At 40.7% G+C, this 22,921-nt stretch overlaps 1 protein-coding gene across 4 annotated transcripts in view; it reads left to right on the top strand.

Annotated features, from left to right (window-relative positions):
• Window positions 1–7,069: 7,069 nt before the first annotated feature.
• Window positions 7,070–22,921, top strand: part of LOC133656071 (cold shock domain-containing protein E1-like) — an 88,334-nt gene continuing 72,482 nt past the window's right edge. For all 4 annotated transcript variants that reach the window (XM_062056897.1, XM_062056888.1, XM_062056905.1 and 1 more), the window contains exon 1: window positions 7,070–7,203. The gene's annotated coding sequence lies outside the window, so the exon portion shown is untranslated. The remainder of the gene's footprint in view (window positions 7,204–22,921) is intronic.

The raw sequence follows: 22,921 nt of genomic DNA, 5'->3' as shown, positions 1-22,921 counted from the left end.
TATTGCATTGTGTCTCACTTCATTTTATTGGCACTAGTTGTTTAAATAAAGATGTTAATGGCTCAACCTTTTATGTTTGAAACAATGTAATGCATTGAAGTAACTCAAATTGCATTAGCCATCTTGGATCATGTTACAAATCAAGTGTACACTCTTATGTTGTCAGCGCCACTGTGGGCGTGTCTTAAGATGTGCGTGTGACGTGTGATGAGTGTTTTGCCCTCACCGTAGCCAATCGTTTTTTTATTTACGGTAACACACTTTACACACAACAATTGTTGATTTTTTTTTTAAAACACTGGCAGCAGTGAAGACTACCGTATATTTTAGCATTGGCGTTGTTAGGCCTATTTTAGGGGGGCTCAAGCCCCCCTAAAATATTCTTAAGCCCCCCTAAATAATTTGGGGATTTTTATTTATTTATTTTTTTAATTTTTTTTTTTTTTTACAAATACATGCCGACATATTCATTATAAAGTGGCCCGAATATGAGTTTGAATAAATAATCATATAACCTGTCATTATTCACTCAGTTTCCCCTCACTTCATAGCGTAAGGTAGAGAGCCCCTTTAATGCGTCGGTATCCAATCCATTCCACTTGTTCATATAGAAAATGCCCACATCACTCAAAATCCAGTCCGCATTTTCTTTGCGACCTCGCTTGAGGTCCTTGGACTTGTTCATACAGAAAATGCCCACATCACTCAAAATCCAGTCCGCATTTTCTCTGCGACCTTGCTTGCGGTCCTGCATGTGTACGAAACACATTAGCACACAGCACTGCAGAACAAGAACGTGAACGATTGCAAAATGGACATAAGAAACTTTTTCAAGAAAGTAAGTATTCATCACTGCTTGTAGTAAAATGTATTAGCTCCACTTTACACCAGGTCTGTGTTTGACAAAAAGTTACATTCCCGCTCTAAAACAATGCTGCTACTTAGTTAGCTAGTTAGCCTGAAATGCATCATGAAGGTCCTGGTTATTTATAAAGTTAAATGTGCACTCTTTTTTACCATTCGCTATCTTTGGGGTTACTTCCTTCTGGAGCATCAGCTGTGTTTCTCACTTTACACATGGAGGAGAACAGGAGCTGAGCTCATTGACGTATGACTATCATCACCAATAGTCAACATGATCCACAACATCCTCTAGTATACCTTTAAGTCTTTCATAGTGATGGGTCCGGCAACACCGATGCATCGGCGCATGCGTCGAGCTCATAGAGCGAAACCCTGTGTCGGTGCGTGTACCGCTTTTAGAAAGTCACGTGACCGATAATGAGCTGTTTTGGTCACGTGACCGATACGCGAACTGTGTCGCACTCCCGCCTCCTCTGTGCCCTGTGAGCAACGTTCCCTCTAAGGGGCGCGCCTGCGCAATTGCGCACTGCTCAAGCGTCCTCTGCGCACAGCAAATATATGCCGCGCACCAAATCAAACCCATCTGAATTCTAAACAAAATAAACACATTTATTCTGTGTAATTTTGCAATGCAACTTTGAGTGACAGTGACAACAAGCGGCCCTAATGGTGTTCGTCAACACCGTTTAATTATTGTAACGTCTATCGAGATGCTTCAAGGACAGGAATTATATCGATCACTTTATTGAGCAAAACTGTTTATATTCGGCCATAACCACACCAAAAACATGAGTAAAAAACTTCTATCTCGAAAAACTAGTCATTTTCTGCCGTACAAACCAGGCCAAAACCAACTTGTCATCTGTCACCAACACGCATACCATTAAACCACTAGTGCGTTTATGGCCACACAAAGTCGGACAACTCAAACACCACACAAAGTTACACTATGACTCCTCAGTCATACGTGTGCTTATTCTACTGTAATTTATTATTAATGTTAATGTATTTATATTAATCATGGAATGCTGTTACTAGAGAAAGTTACAGGAATGCACACTTCATCCTATGCTTACATTTCATTGTGCAACATGAGGATGTTTAAGGGGAACTAAATGTGATCTCTGAAAGGGGTACAAATGATTTCCAAAGCAGGACCACCACCCAGACATATTGTACAATACTAATCCATAGCTTATGAAAAACAAGATTTATTTTATTTTCATTACAAGTGGGCCAAATCACTAATATTCCAAAATAATCTCATGAAAATGACTCCTCTCATTTGAGTGTTATTATAAAAGATTGGTTTGAGACAGGTGTGCTGCTGGTATTGCCACGTGTGATGTTGCTCACATGTGCTCCACTGAATGCTCAGGGAGTTTTTGTGTTTGCTCAGACACATGAACAATTAGAGGGAACATTGCCTGTGAGCGGGTCTTTTCTACAGCCGGAGAAATAATAACTAAGAGAAATCATCTAAAATCTAATACGTTGGAAAAACTGTTTTTTAAAAAAAATAAAAACGTGTAAAAAAAAATAAAATAAAAAATTCCCAGTCCACAAGCATCCTCATTCACAACACGTTCTCTTAGTTTTCCATGTTATGATACATGTTCACATTATTTATTGACTGTATCTAAAAATTATAAAAATACATTTTTATTTAAATGAAGATATGAAATAATCCTAAATGAAATACAATGACTTGGTTTATATTATTGTATATACTAGGTCATAAAATCAGTGTCAGTTGAGTCGGTCCATAGGTTGCCTGTAGGGATTTTTAATGCCCAGCAGATGTCAGTATTTAGTGACACAGTATCAATACAGTTTTGCAATGTGTCAAAACGCTTCATGACGCCTCATCAACCCATCACTAGTCTTTCATATACACTGTATATATATATATATATATATATATATATATATATATATATATATATATATATATATATATATATATATATATATATATATATATATAGAGTATATATATACAGTTGTGCTCATAAGTTTACATACCCTGGGAGAATATGATTTCTTGGCCATTCTTCAGAGAATATGAATAATAACATAAAAACCTTTCTTCCACTCATGCTTAATGATTGTGAGAGGCTATTTATTGTCAAACAACTGTGTTTACTCTTTTTAAATCAAAATGACAAAAGAAAGTACCCAAAAGACCCTGATCAAAAGTTTACATACCCCAGTGACTTTGATCTGATAACATGCACAAAAGTTGACACAAACAGGTTTGAATGGCTAATCAAGGTTCCAATCCTCACCTGTGACCTGTTTGTAATTAATGTGTGTGTATAAAAGGTCAGTGAGTTTCTGGGCTTCTGACAGACCATTGCATCTTTCATCTAATGCTGCACAGATGTTTCTGGATTCTGAGTCATGGGGAAGGCGCAAAAAAATTGTCAAAGGATCTGCGGGAAAAGGTAATTGAACTGCATAAAATAGGAAAGGAGTATAAAAAGATATCCAAGGAATTGAGAATGCCAATCAGCAGTGTTCAAACGCTGATTAAGAAGACCAGCAAAGATTTCAGCCACAACAGCCAGGAAAATTGTTCGAGATGCAAAGAAAAATCCACAAATAACTTCAGCTGAAATACAGGACTCTCTGAAAAATTGTGGTGTGGCTGTTTCAAGATGCACAGTAAGGAGGCACTTGAAGAAAAATGGGCTGCATGGTCGAGTGGCCAAAAAGTTCCATTTTGGTCTCATCACTCCAAATTACTTTGTTCCAGAAGTTTTGAGGCTTGTCTCTGTGCTGTTTGGCGTAATATAAGCGGGATACTTTGTGACATTTGCGCAGAAATGGCTTTCTTCTGGCGACTCGACCATGCAGCACATTTTTCTTCAAGTGCCTCCTAATTGTGCATCTTGAAACAGCCACACCACAATTTTTCAGAGTCCTGTATTTCACCTGAAGTTATTTGTGGCTTTTTTTTGCATCTCGAACAATTTTCCTGGCAGTTGTGGCTGAAATCTTTGCTGGTCTACCTGAATCCCTCATTTTCCACTTCTTAATCAACATTTGAACACTGCTGATTGGCATTCTCAATTCCTTGGATATCTTTTTATACCCCTTTCCTGTTTTATGCAGTTCAATTACCTTTTCTCGCAGATCCTTTGACAATTATTTTGCCTTCCCCATGACTCAGAATCCAGAAACATCTGTGCAGCACTGGATGAAAGATGCAATGGTCTGTCAGAAGCCCAGAAACTCACTGACCTTTTATACACACACATTAATTACAAACAAACAGGTCACAGGTGAGGATTGGAACCTTGATTAGCCATTCAAACCTGTTTGTGTCAACTTTTGTGCATGTTATCAGATCAAAGTCACTGGGGTATGTAAACTTTTGATCAGGCCTGGTCATTTGGGTACTTTCTTTTGTCATTTTGATTTAAAAAGAGTAAACACAGTTGTTTGCCAATAAATAGCTTCACACAACCATTAAGCATGAGTTGAAGAAAGGTTTTTGTGTTATCATTCATATTCTCTGAAGAATGGCCAAGAAATCATAAATTCTCCCAGGGTATGTAAACTTATGAGCACAACTGTGTGTATATATATATATATATATATATATATATATATATATATATATATATATATATATATATATATATATATATATATATATATATATATATATATATGTGTGTGTGTGTGTGTATATGTATGAAAGACTCAATATGTGGAAACATATAAGAAAAACCCAGACACCATCTTTGTAGTCATTTTTCTCCTGCGTGGACTTTCGTCTTCCTTTACAATGAGTGAAGCTGCAAGAAACCTTGTGTCTGCAATTTTAAATAATTTAGTTTTTAAGTTTTGTGTTTCTTGTAGAATCTATATAAAGTAATATACATTAGCCTGTTGTTAAAATAATGAAAAAAACATCAAATATATTTGTTTTATTGTATTGTTACATGAATAGCTGTTGTATTATTATAGGATGGCTTGTTAAACATTTCATAGGATTTTCAGAGGGAGGAAAAACCAAGACATTTAATATAAAATGAATAAATACATAAAAAGAAAAAGAAAAAAAATGGCTAAAAGCATTTCATTTCGTCCCGTGCATTTTTTTTACTCTCCCTGAGACGACGGGACTACGTTAATCTCAAGCCCTGGAAGTTACATTTTATTGTTTGCATTATTTGTTTCAGCATTGCACTTTGAAGATCGTCCCTCAGCTCTTTGACAGCTTTGGCTCTTTTTCAGATCAGCAGATGGACTCTAAGTCTTTCTTATTTACAGTATATATAAACGTTTCTCATTTCTATTCAGACTTCCATATATATTTAATTTCCTTAACGGCTTGCCATAATATATATATATATATATATATATATATATATATATATATATATATATATATATATATATATATATATATATATATATATATATATATATATATATATAATATATAGGGCAGCACGGTGGCAGAGGGGTTAGTGTGTCTGCCTCACAATACGAAGGTCCTGAGCAGTCCTGGGTTCAATCCCGGGCTCGGGATCTTTCTGTGTGGAGTTTGCATGTTCTCCCCGTGACTGCGTGGGTTCCCTCCGGGTACTCCAGCTTCCTCCCACCTCCAAAGACATGCACCTGGGGATAAGTTGATTGGCAACACTAAATTGGCCCAAGTGTGTGAATGTGAGTGTGAATGTTGTCTGTCTATTTGTGTTGGCCCTGCGATGAGGTGGCGACTTGTCCAGGGTGTACCCCGCCTTCCGCCCGATGCAGCTGAGATAGGCTCCAGCGACCCCCCGCGACCCCAAAAAGGGACAAGCGGTAGAAAATGGCTGGATGGATGGATATTATATATAAGCCAAATTATCCCGATCCAGATATTACTTTAATTGAAGTAATTAAGTAATATTTCCAGGGCTTGAATTTCCAACCATTTTAGTCACATATATTCCCAAAATGTAATCTGTGCAACTTCAAAATATTTGGGAACAAACAATTATTGTATTGTGAGCGAAAGTTGTGGCATTAGCCTCTATGTTGTGAATTAATAACATAGAGGCTAATGCCATGACTTTCATTGTGTTTCAGTGTATCTTGAAGGATCATGCAAGAAATTTCTTGTTGACGCTGTAAACAAAATGTCACTGTGCAAACCCATGTTTGTTGTTGTACTGAACACAGATTGAAAATAAACTGACTGAAATATTAATAATTACAATGAATAATTTCTAAGTCTTTGTTAGCCGTTTGTGAAGTTTTGTGCTTGTGTGCTACGTTCGCTCGCATCCTGTGCAGGAAATTGTGCTATACTACCATGAGGAGAATCCTTTAAAAACTATACTAATTTATTACTCATTGCTACAATCGGCCCTCTGAGAGCAGCCATAACTGTGAGGTGGCCCCCTGAGAAAAACGAGTTTGACACCCCTGTATTTAAATAATGCTGCGTAACATGTATTCATCCAACGAATATTTTTGAAAATAGCGAGATAACCTCGAAATATAGATATTGCGTTATTTCAAGGAAATTCAAGCATCGAGCGTAGTGTAAATAAACACTTCCGATCCATTTCAATATTTTCAAATATAAACCATGTTGAGCATTTAACATCCTTATACAAATACAAATATTAAAAAAGTCAAGTGATCATACTAATAAATAAAAAAAGATAAATAAATAAAAGACGGGCTTATTCAAAACCACTTCAATTCCTCCCATAAAGACAATAATTTAAAGACTTTTTCTATTTTCTACTATTTTCCAAGATTTGAAATCAAAATCATTAATCCAATGGTAGAATTTGGGTTTCACCTTAACAAATCGACTTTTATGAATGAAAAATGTACTATAAACATAATATTATATTAATAATCATTTCTAGATTGTTATCTTTCATAAATATGAACAATTTAATCTCCTCTATTGTAAATAGGGACCTCTCTATTCTTTTGTCTTTCAGTCAACTTCCCCTCACAAAATAAATGTACAGTATCACATTCCAAAAATACCTGAATATAGCATATAGCACTGCAGTGTAATCATTAATCGGGTATATTCAATTCGTAACTCTAAATTGTTTTTCTTTAACTTGAGGAAGAATTAGATATGTAATATATTTAGAATGTAATGAATTGTAATGTAATATATATTATCTTTCTACTTTTGACAACACCAACATGTTTCGTAAAGCGAGATGGGGTGGTTACTATCTTTCCTTTTTACAGACTCTTTGGCTCCTGCTCCCTTTGGCAAATCTCGCGATAGGAGCCCTCCGCGTCACTACGTAATGTGCCGTGCTGCTTCTAGCGGCGCTGGTGACAGTGCTGAAAGCTGTTGGGGTGAGTTTTTTTGGTGTTAATATCGACGCCGAAGCGTTGTCATTCCGACACATGTGCGTACATTACGGACAGGTCGGTCGTGTACCCGCGAGTTTTGAGAAAAGACCGAGTTTGCGGGGGCCAGCATAAATCACCCGTGTTAGCATTGCTAAGCTAGCTGCCTGCCGCTAGCATCACGGGCGGCCTAGCAAGCTGGCTCTCCTCCAGCCAAAGAAAAAAGCCCCTCGGTTATTTTAATCTCCGCTTTTAAGCTATTATTTATAATTATGTGTGACGACGTATTATTTACCAGATGAAATATGGTTTAAAAAAAACTAAACAAAATAAGACCAGCTTGGGAAATTCCGTGGCGGCTTCTTTGTTGTCTCCTTTTGATCGGCGTTAACGTGCAACCACTTTTAGTCTGCGTTTTTCTCCAACAAATATAAACGCTTACTTTTTGTGCTACGCACACATTCGTAGAAAAATGGGTGCACGTACTGTATTGTTGCAATTGTGCTTACTAAATTATACAAACAGCAATAATAAGCTTCAAAGTGAGTTTATGCCACTTTGATGTAAACAGTCCACTTTATGGATGCTCCCGCGGATGTAATCGAGCGTCAACGCCCTGGACATAACCACTGAAAGCTACATGCTAACCTGCCTGAATTGTCCACGCAAGGTCATGTTAAGCTAACGCAAGCTAGACTTTGTGACAATCGCTGCCACCCACCCCCCAAAAAAATTTAAATACAAATATTGCTTAATGGTAATAATGCAAATATAGTTGACTTAAATGTTAACCTGTCATGGTATGCCTACGGTGTCGCAACTTGTTTTTGTTGGAGGTAGCGTCAGGCCGTGTTGGAGCATGGCTGCTGCTGGGAAGTCACATGGCGAGAGTGCCAGAAGAAATGTTGTTGTTCTGGAACATTCTGAAGGGAAATGGGGCTGTTGAATCTTGCCCCACTTTTGTGTTTTTTCTTCGCCTGGAGGATGTTAAAATGTCGCGTTAGGCAGGGGGTCCCCAACCTTTTTTGCACCAGGGACCGGTTTAATGTAGGCATTATTTTCACGAACCGGCCTTCCACGTGTGGCAGAAAGACATATAAAATAAGTAGTGATGTCCGATAATGGCTTTTTTGCCGATATCCAATATTCTGATATTGTCCAACTCTTAACGGCGTGGCGAAGTTGGTAGAGTGGCCGTGCCAGCAATCGGACGGTTGCTGGTTACTGGGGTTCAATCCCCACCTTCTACCATCCTAGTCACGTCCGTTGTGTCCTTGGGCAAGACACTTCACCCTTGCTCCTGATGGCTGCTGGTTAGCGCCTTGCATGGCAGCTCCCGCCATCAGTGTGTGAATGTGGAAATACTGTCAAAGCGCTTTGAGTACCTTGAAGGTAGAAAAGCGCTATACAAGTATAACCCATTTATTTATTTAACCCTTGTGTGGTGTTCAGGTGTGTGGGACCTGTTTTCGATTTTTATTAAAAGAAAAATGATACAATTAATTCATTTTTCAAACAGACTCACTGGCTTTGGCTCATTTTCTGTGAAGAACATATATCAGAATACATATTTAATGAACACACACCATACACCCCCCTACACATTTCTATTACATATAAGATGTCCGGGGTCCACTGGACCCAGGGCTAATAGAAATGTGGAAATTGATGTTCTGTGTACCACACGCACACACACACTTACACACACACGCACATTTACACACACACACACAGCAGGCCTAGACGGGGAGGACAGAGTGTAGGTACACAGAACATCAGAGGGTGAAATGTGCGACAGAATGAGCGCAGACAGTGTTGAAAAACAATGTTGCAACCTTGTGTGGGAACCGCAGGTGCAGAAACACAAAAGAAGAATCCCTGTGGGATGCAGAAACTGGCAGAGAAATTTCCATGCAATGTTCATATTGTTGTTACTCAGCCAGTGTTTGTGGGTCTTAGACTTAGACTTAGTTTTTATTGTTGTTCAAATTTGAACTTTACAGTACAGATGAGAACAAAATGTTGTTGCATTAGCTGGTTGGCAGTGCAGGATAAAAAAGCAATAAGGTGCAGATATAAATAAATAGATTACTGTAAAGATAAATATATTGCACTTTTGCATATGCATCTACGTTTATGGATGTATGTTATATTGTCTTTATATTCCAGCGAGTTCATCCATTTTTGGGGGGAGTTGAGGGGATTATTATGATGCGTTCAAGAGTCTTACGACCTGAGGGAAGAAGCTGGAGGTTCTGCTACCGAGGCTGCGGACCTCTTTCTAGAGTCCAGCAGTGAAAACAGTCCTTGGTGGTTGGTGGGAGGAGTCTCTGCAGATTTTCTGAGCCCTGGTCAGGCAGCGGCTTTTTGGGATCTCCTGGATAGGAGGAAGAGGAGTCCTGATGATCTTTTCCGCCGTCCTCACCACTCTCTGGAGAGACTTCCAGTCTGAGGCACTTCAGGCTCCAGTCCAGACAGAGATATAATTGTGCATGCGCTGCTGAGCTCGTTTTACAAGAGCTCAGGTGTGTAGGGACCAGGTCATATTGTCAGTTATCTGCACCCCCAGGAACTTGGTGCTGCTTACCATCTTCACTGCTGTGCCGTTGATGAAGAGTGGAGCGTGGCTGGACTGGTGCTTCCTGAAGTCGACAATGATCTCCTTGGTCTTGTCGACGTTCAGGATCAGGTTGTTGGTTCTGCACCAGTCAACCAGATGTTTCACCTCCTCCCTGTAGTCCATGTCATTGTTGTCACGGATGAGGCCCACTACTGTTGTGTCGTCCGCATACTTCACAATGTGGTTAGTAGTGGACCTGGCGCAGCAGTCATGGGTCATCAACGTGAACAGCAGCGGACTCAGGATGCAGCCCTGGGGGGAGCCGGTGCTCAGGGAGATGGCACTGGAGGTGTTGTTGCCCACTCTCACAGACTGGGGTCTGTCTGTGAGGAAGTCAAGCAGCCAGTTGCATAGGGGGGTACTGAATCCAAGGGTGGCCAGTTTGCTCACCAAGTGCTGCGGGATGATGGTGTTGAATGCCGAGTTGAAGTGTGCGGACACACATCCGCACGTGTGTGTCCTTTCCTTCCAGATGTGCTAAGCTCAGGTGGAGTGCAGAGGAGATGGCGTCCTCTGTGGAGCGGTTAGGGCAGGGGTCGGCAACCTTTACCACTCAAAGAGCCATTTTGACAAGTTTCACAAATGAAAGAAAACAATGGGAGCCACAAAACTCTTTTGAAAATTTAAAATTAAATAACACTGCATAAAGCTTTTTTTGCTTTGTGCTATGTTTTAACCAGGGGTCTCAGACACGCGCCTCGGCCCGCACCTTAACATGAAAATGTAATGGTAGTGCGGCCCGCAGGTTTTAAATGAATGGCGCTGGACAGCGTCATACTTGCCAACCCTCCCAATTTTTCCGGGAGACTCCCGACTTACAGGGCGTGATGGCACTTCTTCTTCCGCCCTCTATAGCCTGCTCAAACAGCGTACCTGCTCAGCCACATGTTAAATGTAGCTTCTGCTTGCACACGTAAGCAACAGCAAGGCATACTTGGTCAACAGCCACACAGCTTACACTGCCGGTGGACGTATAAAACAACTTTAACACTGTTACGTTACAAATATGCGCCACACTGAACCCACACCAAACAAGAATGACAAACACATTTCTGGAGAACATCCGCACTGTAACACAACATAAACACAACAAAACAAATACCCAGAATCCCATGCAGCCCTAACTCTTCCGGTCTACATTATACACCCCCGCTACCACCAAACCCCGTCCACCTCAACCAACGCACAGGTGGGGGGGTTTGGTGGTAGCGGGGGTGTATAATGTAGACTGGAAGAGTTAGGGCTGCATGGGATTCTGGGTATTTGCTGTGTTGTGGTACAGTGCGGATGTTCTCCAGAAATGTGTTTGTCATTCTTTTTTGGTGTGGGTTCACAGTGTGGCGCATATTTGTAACGTAACAGTGTTAAAGTTGTTTTATACAGCCACCGTCAGTGTAAGCTGTGTGGCTGTTGACCAAGTATGCCTTGCTGTCTCCTATTGTGCAAGTAAAAGCTACATACAACATGTGGCCAGGCTGGCACGCTGTTTGTACAGGCTATAGAGGACATTAAATTCGGTGCCATTAGGGCACGCCCTTAATTTAGTTGTTAGTAGGGTTGGGTATCGTTTGAATTCGAACGATTCCGATTCCTGACGATTCTCGATTCCGGTTCTTTTAAGAGGCAGGGTCAAAAAAAAGTTTAGGATATTTTAAATGAGCTAGCTAACCTACAGTCTTTCTGAATGAAATAGTCTGACATTCTCCATCAATTTTAATTCTCCATCCATCCATCTTCTTCCGCTTATCCGAGGTCGGGTCGCGGGGGCAGCAGCTTAAGCAGGGAAGCCCAGACTTCCCTCTCTCCAGCCACTTCGTCCAGCTCCTCCCGGGGATCCCGAGGCGTTCCCAGGCCAGCCGGGAGACATAGTCTTCCCAACGTGTCCTGGGTCTTCCCCGTGGCCTCCTACCAGTCGGACGTGCCCTAAACACCTCCCTAGGGAGGCGTTCGGGTGGCATCCTGACCAGATGCCCGAACCACTTCATCTGGCTCCTCTCGATGTGGAGGAGCAGCGGCTTTACTTTGAGCTCCCCCCGGATGGCAGAGCTTCTCACCGTATCTCTAAGGGAGAGCCCCGCCACCCGGCGGAGGAAACTCATTTCGGCCGCTTGTACCCGTGATCTTGTCCTTTCGGTCATAACCCAAAGCTCATGACCATAGGTGAGGATGGGAACGTAGATCGACCGGTAAATTGAGAGCTTTGCCTTCCGGCTCAGCTCCTTCTTCACCACAACGGATCGATACAGCGTCCGCATTACTGAAGACGCCGCACCGATCCGCCTGTCGATCTCACAATCCACTCTTCCCTCACTCGTGAACAAGACTCCAAGGTACTTGAACTCCTCCACTTGGGGCAGGGTCTCCTCCGCAACCCGGAGATGGCACTCCACCCTTTTCCGGGCGAGAACCATGGATTCGGACTTGGAGGTGCTGATTCTCATCCCAGTCGCTTCACACTCAGCTGCGAACCGATCCAGCGAGAGCTGAAGATCCTGGCCAGATGAAGCCATCAGGACCACATCATATGCAAAAAGCAGAGACCTAATCCTGCAGCCACCAAACCAGATCCCCTCAACGCCTTGACTGCGCCTAGAAATTCTGTCCATAAAAGTTATGAACAGAATCGGTGACAAAGGGCAGCCTTGGCGGAGTCCAACCCTCACTGGAAACGTGTCCGACTTACTGCCGGCAATGCGGACCAAACTCTGGCACTGACCATACAGGGAGCGGACCGCCACAATCAGACAGTCCGATACCCCATACTCTCTGAGCACTCCCCACAGGACTTCCCGAGGGACACGGTCGAATGCCTTCTCCAAGTCCACAAAACACATGTAGACTGGTTGGGCAAACTCCCATGCACCCTCAAGGACCCTGCCGAGAGTATAGAGCTGGTCCACAGTTCCACGACCGGGACGAAAACCACACTGTTCCTCCTGAATCCGAGGTTCGACTATCCGGCGTAGCCTCCTCTCCAGCACACAATTTTAATTCTATTAACTTTTTATTAACTTTACTATAAATTCCTCACAGGGCTGTTTTCAACTAGAATATAAATATCAAATCTATGAACTTTAATATAAATATTTATAAATTATGAATACATTTTCCCAGGGGTACACTTTCCTCAAGAGAGCTTTATTTTTGAAAACCTCATGAAAACACCTTTACACATAAGTGTATGATGCTGCAGGAAACCTCATGAAAACACATTTACACACACAAGTGTATGATGCTGCAGGTACTTAAAAATGTTACCGTGCTCCCACTGATGGGCTAACCTGGTGCAGAAAAGCAAATAAACAATAAACAACTTGCAAAACCCAGTCCAGATTAGCAGCAGGTAAAGTATAAAATCAGACACAGTTCTTGTTTAGGAAAATGACCATATCCGCCTTCTCAGGCAGGATGCGTGAGCGTTCTGGACAGATAGTGTCTCCTGCTGTGGAAAATACACGTTTGCTGGGTGTGGAAGAAGCTTGAACGCATAAATAGGAGAAAGCGAGATCTGACAGCAAAGGTTAAGTCTTGTTGGTTCCACCCCAATGCAGCAGGGTCGTCAGACATAAGTATCTGTGGAACGTCCTGGTACATCTGCAGCTCTCTCCACTCGTTTCTTGATGGACATGGAGCTGTGTTATTTCGCAGTCATTTAATTTTTTTTTGTAAAGTAAAGCCACACTTTCGACCGCCGACGCCCGCTATCCATGCTTGAGCTTGACTGACTCGCTCGGCTATGCTAACACTTCCGGGGGTGGGCGCTTCTTCGTTGGTGTTCAGCGGCTTCTTCTTCCGGTCGGCGGACATATTTTTTTCCGGTCGGCGGACTGGGTATCGAAACTAGGAATCGAAATTTAAACTTTTGAACGAATCCGGGAGAATCGGAAAGTTAGTCCCGGTTCCAATCGATACTCGATACCCAACCCTAGTTGTTAGGGTGAAAATCGGAGGATGTATGCCCTGGGAGATTTCTAGGAGAGGCACTGAGATCTGTAAGTCTCCTGGGAAAATCGGGATAGTCGGCAAGTATGCTGGGAAAATCAGGAGGGTCGGCAAGTATGCAGCTGAGCCGCATCAGAGTGGTCAAAGAGCCGCATGCGGCTCCGGAGCCGCAGGTTGCCGACCCCTGGGTTAGGGCGATAAGCAAACTGGTATGGGTCGAATGTGGGGGGAAGTCTGGAGACATTGTATTCCTTTACCAGCCTCTTGAAGCACTTCATTACAGATGTTTTTTGGGATAAGTCAGTATTTTAACATAAAAGTGTTTGATTGCGAGGCATCAAAAGCCACAAAATGCAACGGGTCCATCAGACCCACAAACACTGGCTGAGTAACAACAATATGAACACCACACAAGGGTTAATTACAGATTCCGATATCAACCGATACCGATATATACAGTCATGTAATTAACAGCTTATTATTTAAAATTTTGTTGTGATGCATTTAACAATGTAACAAGGTTTTCCAAAATAAATCAACTCAAGTTATGGAAGAAAATGCCAACATGGCACTGCCGTATTCATTGTTGAAGTCACAAAGTGCATTATTTTTTTTAACAAGCCTCAAAACAGCAGCTTGGAATTTGGGACATGCTCTCCCTGAGAGAGCATGAGGAGGTTGAGGTGGGCGGGGTTGAGGTGGGGGTGTATATTGTAGCGTCCCGGAAGAGTTAGTGCTGCAAGGGGTTCTGGGTATTTGTTCTGTTGTGTTTATGTTGCGTTACGGTGCGGATGTTCTGCCGAAATGTGTTTGTCATTCTTTTTTGGTGTGGGTTCACAGTGTGGCGCATATTTGTAACAGTGTTAAAGTTGTTTATACGGCCACCCTCAATGTGACCTGTACGGCTGTTGATGAAGTATGCCTTGCATTCACTTGTGTGTGTGAAAAGCCGGGGATATTATGTGACTGGGCCGGCACGCAAGGGCAGTGCCTTTTAAGGTTCATTGGCGCTCTGCACTTCTCCCTACGTCCGTGTACACAGCGGAATTTTAAAAACTCATACATTTTACTTTGTGAAACCGATACCAATAATTTTGAAACCGATACCGATAATTTCCGATATTACATTTTAAAGCATTTATCGGCTATCTAAAAATAAGTGCATGACAAATTAATACATGAAAAAAACTCACCATAACATTCAATTAGTGGGAGCCCCTGGCCCTTTCCCTTAGCAAAAAAGCTCTCCATAGACTTTTGTTTTTTTGCTTAATTTTGCTTTGTTTTGGCTTTAGTATCTGATGTATTATAAGTGATACATCACATTCAAGGACAAGAGCATGGATATATAAGAAAGCTAAAAAATACTTGACATTAGTTGTAATCGATTTCTGTGGGTTACTATTCCCATTCTAAAAGTTATGTATTCATATTTTGTGCAATATTTCATACGTAGATACACTGTTAGCTTTTTTTGGTCCAATTTTCCATGCGTAAATACATCCGTTATTGCTAACTACTTATGATGTACAATAATACCAGCACTTTAACTTACCAGGCCAAAGGAGATGTGTATTTTTTTTCTTCAGCTCAATTATTATATGCAACAATTTAGTACTTCTCCATCTGCCTTATGCACATTAACTCCTATGGTCACTTTGTTCCTGATCTTAGGTCATCAACCCAGCTAGATGGAACCAAGCTTTTGGCTACGATTTGGCACCTTTACATTTTATATGTTTATTAATGTGCCTTTGTCCCATGTGACAAAGATGTAACAAATATAGCAAATGGCGACTTAGTATTAGGAGTTTTATAATGCATCTATGAACAACCTTATTGGTGTGTCTGGTGGGACTGGCCAAAGTTAAGTAGGAGAAAATGCGGTCTGTTATAAACTACTTAATGTCTCTGTGTGGCCCGGTAGCAAATGCGTCATGGTCCCCGGACCAGTGGTTTGGGACCACTGGCCTAAGGGGTGTGCTAAAAGTGGGTTTTGTGGTCCTATACTAGACCGTTGTCTCGGTGTGTTGCATTCAACCTTTTGCCCGTTTAAAGTAGCAGTAGGGTGTAAAAACAAGTTGCCTCATATTTATATGATTTATGACACTAAAAGGCTTTGAAAGTTTGCGAATGAATAGATTCGATAAAAATATTATGCCTTGCAATTTTCAGAGTTAATGAGGAAGCCAGTCAGGTGATCCGTGATGTAGAGGAGGAACCACGGATCCCTTCCCCATTGACAGCATTGCTAATCAAGCAGACATTGTGAGAGCCAACAATGATTACTTTGGGGAAAAATTAGGATCCAGAACCTCATATTTTTGAGCCTGAACACAGAGGATGAGCAGTAAGTTTTAGAGGCCGAGTGTTAAACGCAGTGGTGTGCCATCAGGGCCAGCAAGGCCTTCTCTGCTGGCCTAACATAACCAGAAATCATGATCATAATTAAAGATACAATTATTTATTAATTTTCTTTCCCTAAATATCTAAAATTATTCATATTCTCTTCAGGTCATATTATGCTCGTTCCAGTGCTGTTGGTTTTAGTTTTAGTTTGTATCCAATCAGAATTCAGCTAGCTTATGTTGCTATGCTGTACAAAATCTGCCAGACGCCTTCAGATTCAGCAATGCAGGCGTCCGTGCACTGTAAGTGAACAGGGACATACAGTGATAGACGGTTGCGATAGCCAATCAGATCACAAGTTGTTGTCAGTAAGGCCTTCTAAATGGCCTAACGTTGAACGTGACATTTACATGTCCTGTGATTGGATACACATCGGGGCCGTTAGCGGATGAATTTGAGAACACAGAGTTGAGACAGTTGTGATAGCCAATCAGATTGCAAGTTGTTGACAGTAGCTGTTCTGTTACAACTAAAAGTTGTAAACTCTTGTTGTTAAAGTGTGTCATGCTTGTCATTTAATCAACATTGTTACATGTGTATTTGTCGCCATCATGTGGTCAGGGCAGTAAATATATCTTTGAGAAGTGTGTACTTTGAATCACACTTTATTGACCGGAAGTTGCATGAGCCAAGCAGAGAAATTTACGGTATATGTTTTAATTGCTGATGCGTTTTAATAGATTTTTAAATGCGCCAGGAAATAACCCGTTTTGTATACTGTTGATGTGTTTCAATGCACAGTAGGGTGCACATGTGTTCCTGTATAGTATTTCTCCAGCAATGATCATGTGGTGACATCAATTATGGTATTTTGAGAGGTAATCATTGAAGTCTGAGATCACTGAAGGCCTAGGTGGGAAACGCACGGCTCGCCACTGGTTAAACAGATGTAACTTTATTGAAACACTATAGCATCAGCAGCATTGCTAAACTAACCATATTAAACCACAATTAAACACTTACTTTACAATTTCCACTCTTGCTGCTATGACGACCGTCGGGACGCTCCTTTTAGATGAAGATTCAATCACAGTCCTCACAAAGGGTTCCAAAAAAATTGCAGCAACTAACATCTTTTTTGTTATCTCGGGGGATGTTAAAGTGGACTAGTCTTTCGGCCCATGGCCACATTTGTCTACTAGCAGGTGAGAGCTGCATGAATTATAATTTAGAATTTACTTCTAGCAAGTTCAAAGAAGCAGCTGCTGGCTTATAGTTTGTCAACAATTGCAGCATAAACTAGCTTTAGCTCACTGCTATCAATGTGCTGCTAAAATAGTTGGTCTGCGTTAGCGCTTATAATAACAATATCACTCACATTTGGTTAATTTTCAGGTCATGACATATGGACTATTGTTGGCGCTTTCAGGATGTTTTTTAGAGGGATTTATGGGCGCATCAGAGAACCCTCGATTTGTTGACTTAATTGTTAGTTATTTATTTGTGTTCTTGTCTTTGTGACTGATAAACGGCACATATTTTTTAGTTTTGCATATTTCCAGTATGACTGATCTAATAATCTGGTCAGAGTGTAGAAGCGTGACTCCAGTGACGTAGAATCTACAGAAATTGCCAAAGACATTTTGAGCGGAATATTCAAAACAGCCGTCTGAAAGTGTGGCATTTTGTGATGTTTAGACGATATTTTCACATACTTTGCGTAATGTAAATACAATTGGACATGGTTTAACAGATACAATGAAATAGGGCTGGGCGATATGGCCTTTTTTAATATTGCGATATTTTAAGGCCATATCACCATACACGATATGTATCTCGATATTTTGCCTTAGCCTTGAATGAACACTTGATGCATATAATCACAGCAGTATGATGATTTTATGTGTCTACATTAAAACATTCTTCTTCATACTGCATTGATATATGCTACTTTAAAACTTTCATGCAGAGAAGGAAATCACAACTAAAAAAAATCACTATTTTTTCATACGGTGTTGATCTGGAAATGTTTGCCTCTGCATTTTGATGGTGTAGGCGTGTGGCACCGAACGGAGATGTTGACATGCGGAGTAAGCACCTCCTCTTCTTCATTCTCCAGCAGGTGACTTTTCAAATGATGCTACATATTAGCAGTAATGGTACTTTTTATAACAACGCTTTCACCCCACACTTGACAAATTACGGTTGTCTGTTCGACATATTCCCACTTGAAGCCAAACCACCGCCAGACGATGGACCCCCTGCTGTTTTTTGGGGGAATTAATTATTCCTTCATTTGTTACCAAATTCGCACATTATTTCTCTCAAATTACTGCTAGCATCACAGCTAACGTTAGCCATGCTGCTACCTCTTTGCTGCGCGAGGGCGTATACGTATGTGACGTATGACATGACAGTATGTGACGTATGTAGAAGCTGCGCTTGCTGTCTGTGAGAAGGAGAGACAGGAAAGAGCTAGGAGAGCCTGTAGTGTAATGCCAGCAGCTAAAAGCAACTGCGTGAGAACGCATACTCGAATGTCACGATATAGTCATTTTCTATATCGCACAGAGACAAACCCGCGATATATCGCATATATCGATACATCGCCCAGCCAGCCCTACAATGAAACACAATTAAGCATATGAAGTCAACTTGTTTTTCCACTCTACTGCGACTTTAATGATAGAACATCTGACTACAGTGGAATTGGTTCTTGAACAGGGTTTGTAAATAGAAACGTTTGTGTACTGAAGGATATTTCTCCATAAGAAACAATGTAAATATGAATAATGGGTTCCAGCCTCGACAAAAGTCCATATTTTAGTGAAGGTTTGTACTAGGGCTGGGTGATATATCGAGTTTGTAAGATATATCGATATATTTTAAACAAGATATGAATTAAGAAAATATCGTAATATCGATATAATTGATTTCACGTTAAAACGACCAAACGCCTCTTATTTGTTGTGTGCCTTGTTCTCCCCCGTAACACTCCATGGGTTATTAAACCCCATGCCCCTTCCTCCTTCCAAGACGTGCGTGCCGTGTCCCCCCCCCCCACACTGACCCACTACAACAACACACAAGTAAATATGGAGTCTTTGAGTGTACCACCAGGTAAAACGCCAACTTCTGCATACTTACCAACAACTACGGTTTTCCCGTAATTAGTGCGGTTTTTGGTAATCCATCCCGGTTCACGGCTGCGTGGTAAACAGTAAAATTTTCCATTAAAAATAAGTAATCGAATCTACGTAGCTTAACTACATTTCCCAGTAGCTTCGCTACTTTTTAAACAAGTAGCGATTTCCGTAGCTTAGCTATTTTAAGACCCATGTAGCGGTTAGCTAAGCTACATGCTACAAAAGAAGAGAGAGGGAGAAAGAAAGAAGTGGACTAGTGTAACTCCACAGGCAGGGGACAACATATACGGGAAACATCAATGATGATTGGTTGGTTTAAGTATAAGAACATCCATGATTGGTTAAGTGTTTACTATGATGAGTCACGATTGGTTCAGATTAAGGCGAAAAAATTGGGCAGGCCAATCAGAGGCAAGATAGGGCGGGTCATGGAACCAGGAAGGGAAATCACAATAGACATCCCAAATGACGACGAGAGAGTCGGTGAAGAAAAGAGGGAATTTTCAAGCGGGCGATTTATATATTAAGAAAAACTAGTGGAATATGGCAGACGGATTCTCTTCCTTACATTTTTCTTTTAGGAATGTAGACGACGTCCAGGAAACCCACAATGCGTCTACTTGGCCACATTTGGACAAATGTATGCTTCTGGATAAAAAAATAATTTGAGTTGTTTACCATGAAAGCCCAAATCAAAACTGCTCTCTGCATGGAAGACGTGGAATACACATTTAAGAACACACATGATTGTGGCAGACATGATGACTTTTGCTACAGTATAGCCTGTCTAAATGCTACATTTAATTTTCACTGGTGTGTAAGAACAAGACAATAGCTGGGAAATAAAAAGTGCCTGCCTGCAATTTTATTTTTCATCTGAGTTTGATACCCTTTGTAATATTTGCCCAGCTATGTCATTTATTTCATGTATAAATAATATTTTGTATTTTATGTATACATTCTTTGTTTTTCAATTTTATTCATGTAATTATGTACTACTTAAACAGTTTCTTTTTTATGATATTAATACCCATCTTGACTAACTGGGTTAATAATAGTGCCACTGACAAAAATGAATATCTTTTATATGTATATTTTCATCGGAAAATATATCGCCAGCCCTAGTTTGTACGCAAAACTGCCGCCAACAGGCGCGCACACACAGGAGTCCCTTTGGTACCCTCACAAATGATCAGAAATCACAAAAATCCTTAACTTGAACAACCATATTGCTACTAGATATTTCTTCAGTTTAATAGCATGATGTAGACAAAAGCTCTGAGACTGCATAAAGCCAAATATTTTTAAAAGTAAATTATTGCATATTGTTCTAATCTGTGGCACCTTGAGACAAGAATATGTTGATTGACCGTCTAAAAGTAACATCTTCCTTCACTCGTTATTTTGGGAGTTTTATGCATTTATATTTAAGATATAACAATCCCGAATCGCAATTGTTTGCAATAAATAAATAATGATAAATGGGTTATACTTGTATAGCGCTTTTCTACCTTCAAGGTACTCAAAGCACTTTGACAGTATTTCCACATTCACCCATTCACACACACATTCACACACTGATGGCGGGAGCTGCCATGCAAGGCGCTAACCAGCAGCCATCAGGAGCAAGGGTGAAGTGTCTTGCCCAAGGACACAACGGACGTGACTAGGATGGTAGAAGGTGGGGATTGAACCCCAGTAACCAGCAACCTTCTGATTGCTGGCACGGCCACTCTACCAACTTTGCCACGCCAGTCTACTGCTTTTAAAAACATTTGGCTTTATGCAGACAGTCTGAGCTTTTCTCCACATTATGCTCTTAAAACTGAAGAAATGACCGATAAAAATATACAGTGATCATAAAGTAATGTAATTATAATAATGCACACAACCATTTTAAAAGGATAAAAACTTGTATTCCTCATTACTGTAGAATTGTTTTACCATTGTACTGTAATTTGAAGATAAACAACTTTTCATCCTAAATAAATAAACAAAAAAAGAAATAAACAAACTTGCTGTTTCCTTAAACACTTTTGATTGGCTAAGAGGCAAAGGATGCCAGGCTCAACAATTCAGATTGGCCAACATGTCTGTCACTCAAATGTCGGCGACGGCGGAGCAAAAAAACCCTCAACTGGTGCAGGTTTGGTCATCGCACTAATTAAAACCTCAATGCCGGTTCGATGTCAATTAATCGTGCAGCCAGAGCTCTTTTAGTAATTGAGTACTCTTGCAAATACTTTGATTTATCTTGAAATCTAAAACACACTTTATAGCCTCAATGCGTATTTAAGGGAAAATAGCCGAACTAAACAATTTTTCTGTTTGCTATAACCTACATTCTTTTTTTCTAACAAATACACAACACCAACATTGGTATTGCACTTTTAACATACATTTATTATTAAAAACAAAGGAAAAAAACAGATTAATCGTTGCAGCCCTATCTAATTTAGTCATCCGCTTTTAAATTAAGCTTGAGATAGTTTTAGGTTTGTGGTCAGACACTAAAACATGACTACTACAGTCAGAAATATTTTTACGGTAACTGTGCTACTCATGAAGCTGTAGCAAAAGTAATAACTAATAATAATCCTATTACGCTTTTGTACAAATAGGAAACATTGGGGGAATGTACCTGAGATCTGTGGCTCTATTAATATTTATGATAATAAAACTATTTTGTCCTTTTAAAAGCAAGGACAGGCAAAGTGCTGATATTTTTTTTTTACGTAAACAGAGGACAGTCAAAATAGCAGCATTAAAAACAACAAAACACCATAGTTATCCAACTTCCTCAAAAATAAAATTTAGTGATGGTGATTAGAAAGATGCATATAGACAACGTTTAGCAAGTGGACTTTGGCTAAAATGATAGTTGAGGGTTTTCCCCAGATTGGCAATATACCTGTGGTGTGCTGGGTAGGCCTGGGTCAATATTCGAATAAGTCAGGTAACCGGACGATAAATTAAAATTAAGGCGGTGCATTTGCCAGCCTTGATAATCGGCATATGTATGCGTTGTTACGGTTACTTTTTGACATCGGTTTCAGCGGCTACTGTTGTTTGTACTACATATAAACAGTAGTATTGGTAGCCGCTGTAAAACTACCGTCGGTTAGTCTTACCATAAGTAATTAAAATGATGGAAAAACCGTGATTGACAACCACATTTTGATAAAACTATGGAGACCAACTAGCGCTAGCTTGCTAGCTTAAATGCTAACACGTAAACATGATACGTTAACGTATTTTCCCGTTAAGCATCTTTCCCCAATCTAAACTTGTGTAAACACAAGATACTCTATTCACATAGAACACAAAGGCTGTGCTGTTTTTACACAAAGTTTTCGATATAAACTCCACAGCAGCTGTGTCCCAATTCAGGGTCTGCATCCTTCGAAGGACCCGGCCTACGCAGCCTCCGAAGGACAGTCTAGCCTGCGGAGGATACTTACATTTGAAAGTGTATTCGCTGCCGCTGCTTTTATTTGTCGCCATCGTCAAAAAGATCCGGGTTGAACAAAGGCGCGCAAAGCATCTTGGGATATGGGAGGCCACGAAGGATAGTCGCGGTACATCCTCCGAATACAGGGAAAAGGAGGGCGCATTCGTCGGCTGCATTTGGAGGAGCTTTCGAATTTGAATTAATTTGGACAGCCTT

The sequence above is a fragment of the Entelurus aequoreus genome, linkage group LG01, assembly GCF_033978785.1.
Source record: "Entelurus aequoreus isolate RoL-2023_Sb linkage group LG01, RoL_Eaeq_v1.1, whole genome shotgun sequence".
Taxonomy (NCBI): domain Eukaryota; kingdom Metazoa; phylum Chordata; class Actinopteri; order Syngnathiformes; family Syngnathidae; genus Entelurus; species Entelurus aequoreus.
Note: the sequence above shows the minus strand (reverse complement) of the source record. Positions and strands in the feature narration are given on the sequence as shown.